Below are 6,227 nucleotides of genomic sequence, written 5' to 3'. Positions count from 1 at the left end.
CTTATAGAAATAGTATGCAACATATCGATTCTCCTCTTATTATACAAAATAAGGATAAATTTTAACAACTATCCATGAACTTATCTAATTTTAACATTACAGTCCCTCAACTTAAAAATGTAATATAAAATCCCATCAACTTTCAAATTTTGCACAGTAAAATCCCTCTAATCTTTGATTACCAGTTTTTCAATTTGACGCTAACCTAAACAGTTTCAGCATAGATCTTGGTCAGTACTTCTCTTTTCTCTCTCAAGTCATGTGTAAATTGAATCATTCTTCTCTTTATAGACAGAATAATTTTTTATGCATAAAGAGAATAATTTTACACTTTCCATAAGAGAAGAGAGAGAGAGATGTTGACTAAGCGCCATGCGGGAGCTATTCATATCAGTTTCTAACTAAAAAATCAGTAATTGAAAGTCAAAGTGATTTTACTATGCAAAATTTAAAAGTTTAGGGGGTTTTATGTTACATTTTAAAGTTAAAGGACTGTAGTGTTATAATTATATAAGTTCAGAGACTGTTGTTAAAATTTATCCTACAAAACAATAAATTTGCCTTAAAGATAAAAAAGGATCTTTCCTAAGTACGTGAACTTGTGTTTGATCATACTCAATATTCAATTGTATGCGAAAGTCACACATGTTATTTCTCCATCAACTCCTAAAATTGAGTTGCATCTTCAGGACATAACACACATAACGCTTAGAAGTCTTGGTAATAATATAGTTCTTGTCATAAGCTTTCTCAAAATATTGTGATATAATTATCTCATCTCGCTTCATTTCATTGATCTTATTCTAAAGCTCGTATATTTGAGCATTATTGCCCAATCTATATATCGATACAAAACAGGAAGGTATTCTCAAGAGAATGCCACATGGCACTTTCTTTAAAGAACTTGTTACATGTCACATTCCATAAATAACTTCCTTTTACACTACTATTATTAAATTCTTTTTTATTTTTCTTTTAATTATTATTATTGTTTATAATATTACCTTAACATTTATGAAATAATGTCACACATTACCTCTCTGTAAGGCATAACATGATCCCGTAGAATACCTAATGAACTACCAAACTTCACCTACCGATAACTCATTAAGTACCCTACAAAGGATTTTAAAACAATTTTCTTACTTTCGATAAGTGGTGAGCATTTTCTAATAGGTAATAAAACATTTAATTAAAGTTGAAAACTAGTTAAAATTTTTTGCCCATTTTATTTTTCCGCAAATTTTATAAAAATTTCGGCAGAGTGTCGTCTATATTTTGAGAAAACAGTTCTTCAAATTCCTGTAAAAAAGCACTTCCAATAATTTTTCTCAACAACTTCTTCAAAAGTCACAATCATCTCAATCAATTTCAACACATTTATCAACTTCCAAAATTCAAATTCACCATTTCCAATATCCAACAATTATCAAAATACCATTAATGCATTTCATTCAATTTAAAATAAAATACTACCAATCATATTTCATTAATGACAAAATAATTTATATATACAACATACTAGAAATTTACATTAAGAAAATCCAAACTAAAATTTATTACAGCTTTATACAAACTTTGTACAAGCTGCTCAAGACCGATTTTACATGTCCATACAATTACGTGCAATACATACATCAAAATGAATATTTACAGTCAGGGTATAAATTATACCCGATAACTTCAAGCAGGTAGCTCCCCTACCCTCAGCAGCTCAATCTGCTGCTCCTCTAGTCTCTATATCTGCGAAGCATATAAAACTATCGCTGAGTGGTGAACTCAGTGATGCACAAACTAATAATTTAAAACTTAATACAAATTATTCTTAACAATTCATAATGAATAAAAATTTAAAATTTCTAAATTCTTCAAAATCCATGACATGCAAAAATCATTATTTTCATTCATGCAAATTATTTATTTGAATAACATTTTGATCAATTAATAAGTATTTATTTACATTTCTTTTAAATTCCGAAACAATACAAAAATATTTTGAATCACTAACAAATTATTCATTTCAATCACAATTTATCAAATTATGCATAATTTAAAGGGCGTTGCCAACAATTCACACAGTTGATCCCATGACCCAAAATTCAAATAGATACCGTGTTGTACACCACGACATTTCACATTCTCCCAATAACCGAGGCTAAAAGGGAGAAACAAAGATTAGCTAGTATATATGAGTACTCATTCAAATTCTTCCCCAACTGGCAAGCCAGAGAGGAAGGAACTCGCCCCATCAAGTGGAGGAGATATCTCACTAGACAAGCTAATGAGAATTTACAATAAATTTTGCCATGTCAACTATGGTTTCAAATCATATTCAAAACAATTTCTAATCACAAAGTGTTTACAAATCAACATATTTAATCATCATAAATTCATGATCAAGGTTGGCAACACATCAAACTTAAAATTTACAATCCTCAAAACCATGCAATAAATCCTTAAATGCATAAGAAAATTTACATTTAATTTATACAAATTCATTCAACAAATTAAAATCTTCAATACAACAAAATTATAAATCATAAAATAACTTGTTCAAATTTATTTAGAAATGAAAAGTAACAAAATAGTTAGTTGTGCACAAACCTTAAGCGAGTCACCTCTTGGCCTTGACTCGATGTCTCGGGTTCCTTCCCGGTATTCTTTTCCACTGAAACACACAGTTTCACAGTGTTTCAGTATCATAACTTAGCATAAATCAAAAAATAAATTTGCATTCACTTATACCTAGCTTTAATGTGCTAAACTTGACGTTCTTTAAATTTTGTGTTTCGGGATTACTATTCACTACACTATTCAAGTCAATTTGTTGATTTTCTAAGGCTTAATAGGTATGGAAATTCCAACTTCACCCACATACCACATTTTGGTCATTAAATTTGTTGGTTTTGGTTGTTTATTCAAATTCTAAGTCTTTTAGGCAATTTTGCAAATTTTCAGTTTTGGTATCTAAAGTTGCACTGTTTCATTGGTCATTTTTCTGTTAGAATTTGGCAAAACTTCCTTCATAGAAAATGTTCCTAATTGTCTTAAGTTTATTCTCCTTTTTGAATCACTCCAATTGGAGTTTTTTAGCTCAAGTTATAGCCATTTGAACCATGGCTACCGGATTGGACTTAACCCAGAATTCTAGGCAAATTTTGGTTCTGGCAGTTTTAGGTCACCAACTTGGGGTGGCCAAATGACTTAGTTAATGGCATAATTTGGTTTGTCTTCTTCATGAAAGTTTTAGGTCTATATTTCATCTGTCCATTGGTAAAATTTCAGGTCATTTAGATCTGCCTAGCTCAAGTTATGGCCAAATGAACAAATACTATTCATTTGGTCAGTTTGTACAGGGCAGACTAAGATTTTTCGAGTTTGGTCAATTTGTTCACTAGGTTTTGGTCACTTTTTGGGCATGCTTCCTAAATGAAAATTGTGTCATTTAGTGTCTATTTTCATTCCCAATTGGTCTCATACCAATTGGACTTCTAAATTTTCATGTTTGGTCCCTCAAAGGGACCTTGGTCATGCTACCAGCAGCATGACCACACTCAATCCGAATTTGATCTCAACTCCAACACTTCCAACACACTTCATTTGGTCACCATTGACCATTTCCCCCTTCAAACTAGGTCAAATATATCATTTACCAATTTCTCACATTTTTGTCTCTAAACCCTAAGTGTCCAAACATTAGTTTACTAATCTTTGCATTTGATTGATTCAATGCCTATATACATGTTTCTTCATCTCAAACAAGATCACATATACTTTTAAATCTATCAAACCATGCAAATATACCCCCCATACACATGCTGGCCGAAATTCACTCATGGTCCCTCAACAATTTATTTCATTTCATTTTAAGTTTATTTCTAAGTTAATCAAGCTATAAACACAACTAATAAACTAATTTTACAACTTAAATCACTAACCTCAATCTTTGATGTCCAATTCTTCAATTCTCTTCCGTTTTCTTTTTCTTTGCTCTTTCAATCTTCTTCTTAGGTTGAGGTAACAAGCTTTGATGAAGTGTTTATGGAAAATCTTCAGGTTAAGTGAGGAAATTTGAGCTTGAGTGCAAGCTTCAATGGAGGTTTAACAATGGAGAGGTGAGGGAGAGTGAGGGCGGCACTTTGGATGAGGAAGAAGACTTTTACTTTTTTTTTCTTTTCTTTTCTTTTTTTATGTCTTAGGAAGACCATAAATCCATTTACTTAAATTTATTAATTATCATATTTGTGGCATCAAGCATGATGTCATGCATGATGTCATCCCCCTTCACTTTTTCATTTTCTTCTTCTTTTTATTTATTTTTCTATTAGTTCTTTAATTTAATTCCCGACTCCGAAATTTTCTTTTCTCTGATTTTATTTGACAGTTAGGTCAGGAGTCAGCTCTCGGGGTCAATTGACCAAATTGCCCCTCGCCGGTTCAACCCGGTTTGCAAATAATTCAATATTTCTTTTGGATCCCTGACCTAATTATTTGACTGACTTAACAATTCTTTTTCATGATTTTCTCTTTTCCAATGTGTTCGCAATGGTCCTAAGGACTGCGGCGTCACATTTTACGATTCGAAATTTGAGTTTAAATCGACTTTACAGTCGTTCCCGAGAAGGTCACCCATCGCTGTGACTCTCGGCTCGTTTAACTTCTTATGTTCTGTTTTTCTTATTTATACTTAACTAATTGGCAATTACTAATTATTTGTGTTTATGGCTTATCTAGTTGTCTTAAGTGTGGTTCTAATCCCCTTAATTGTCCGGACCGACACCGGTCACCGGAACAGTAAAATATACCAGGCTATGCAAATAGGGGTGTTACAATTCTCCCCCCCTTAAAATAATTTCGTCCTCAAAATTTTGCCTGGTATCAGTCTCTGAACAGTTGTGGGTGCTGTCTCCTCATGTCCTATTCACGCTCCCAAGTAGCTTCCTGGCCTGAATGATGGTTCCTTAGCACTTTAACCAATACTATTTACCTATCGATTGCTCACCTCGTGTGCCAAGTTTCTTATGAGCCTCTGTCATAAGTTAGATTCAATTTCATTTCAATTTTAGAGGTAAGAAAATCTGTGTGCTAGTGGATCCACTCTTTTTAGGACCTCGTATGATCCTTATGGGTGAGAACTTAGTTTTACTCTTTTCTTATCAAATCTCTTGATCATTTGATGCAACCTTCAGTTTAGTTTAGAATATTTTAGTCTTTTCTTGTTGTTGTTTTAGCAATTATTTTCCTTTGTAGTCTCTTTTTTTTTAAATGACCTTGTTGGTCATATATAAACTGCTTATCTCTTTCTTGGCCATAGGTTTATAACCATTATCTTACCATCTCCATTTATGAACAAGGCCTATGTGCCATTTTGCACTATCTTGTTTGCTTTTGTTTAACTTATTTCCTTCTTGATAAATTAGTTTGGGATATCCTTACACGTCTTAGGTAGGTTGTTTGCCCTGGTGGCAATTCCTCATCTAGTGTTTTTCTCATTTCTTAATGTTCTATTTGTTTCCTTCTTTCATTCCACAACTTAACTTTAATTATTTTATTCCTCAATCTTATCTTCTTCCTTAACTTTACTGTCGAATCATGATTTAGCACCTCTTATCATCCCTAATAAATCCACTATACTTCAATATTACTTTGATTTGGTCCTCTGACCATTCTAGTCAACACTTTAACTAATATTCATAACGTTTCTTTATTACATTCGCACCATCTATTCTAATTTTTTACTTCCACAACTCTTTTATCTATCAATATTCTATAGCTTATTTTCCGCTGGTTTGTGATCATTACCTTTTTTTTTCATGTAATCTTAAGAAGGGAGTCTACCGGACTCTCCTGTTTCCCATGCTATTCAAAAGTTTCGCTTGAATTCTAATCTAATCCTTATGATCCGCACAATAAATTGTGCTCTTCCTAAAGAATACCTGGCCAACTAGTTCCTATCGAATTACTGTTATCAGTAGAATATCATTTCTTAACTATTTTATAAGTTATAATTGTCATCCATAGCATCCTGTCTCTTCTAGAGGAATAAAATTATATTTTGTGTCTTACTGCTACACAAATAGAATAATGTTCCTTACTAAACTTTGAGCAAAAGATCCATTGCAATACCAAAACAACTATAAACCCCATATCGGAGACTGGATGACTTAGCCCTATAGGTGTTATTTTTAAATTTTTACCATGCTAAAATCTCTAGTCCCATAACAATT

The 6,227-nt window shown here is 32.3% G+C and overlaps 1 protein-coding gene across 1 annotated transcript in view; it reads right to left on the bottom strand.

Moving 5' to 3' along the window:
• Positions 1-1,458: 1,458 nt before the first annotated feature.
• LOC110642073 (uncharacterized) overlaps positions 1,459-6,227 on the bottom strand; it is a 54,308-nt gene continuing 49,539 nt past the window's right edge. Inside the window, exon 16 of the mRNA XM_058131976.1 lies at positions 1,459-1,743. The gene's annotated coding sequence lies outside the window, so the exon portion shown is untranslated. The remainder of the gene's footprint in view (positions 1,744-6,227) is intronic.

Source organism: Hevea brasiliensis, chromosome 13, assembly GCF_030052815.1.
Source record: "Hevea brasiliensis isolate MT/VB/25A 57/8 chromosome 13, ASM3005281v1, whole genome shotgun sequence".
Classification (NCBI taxonomy): domain Eukaryota; kingdom Viridiplantae; phylum Streptophyta; class Magnoliopsida; order Malpighiales; family Euphorbiaceae; genus Hevea; species Hevea brasiliensis.
The sequence above is the reverse complement of the archived record's forward strand: the minus strand, read 5'-3'. Positions and strand labels throughout refer to the sequence as shown.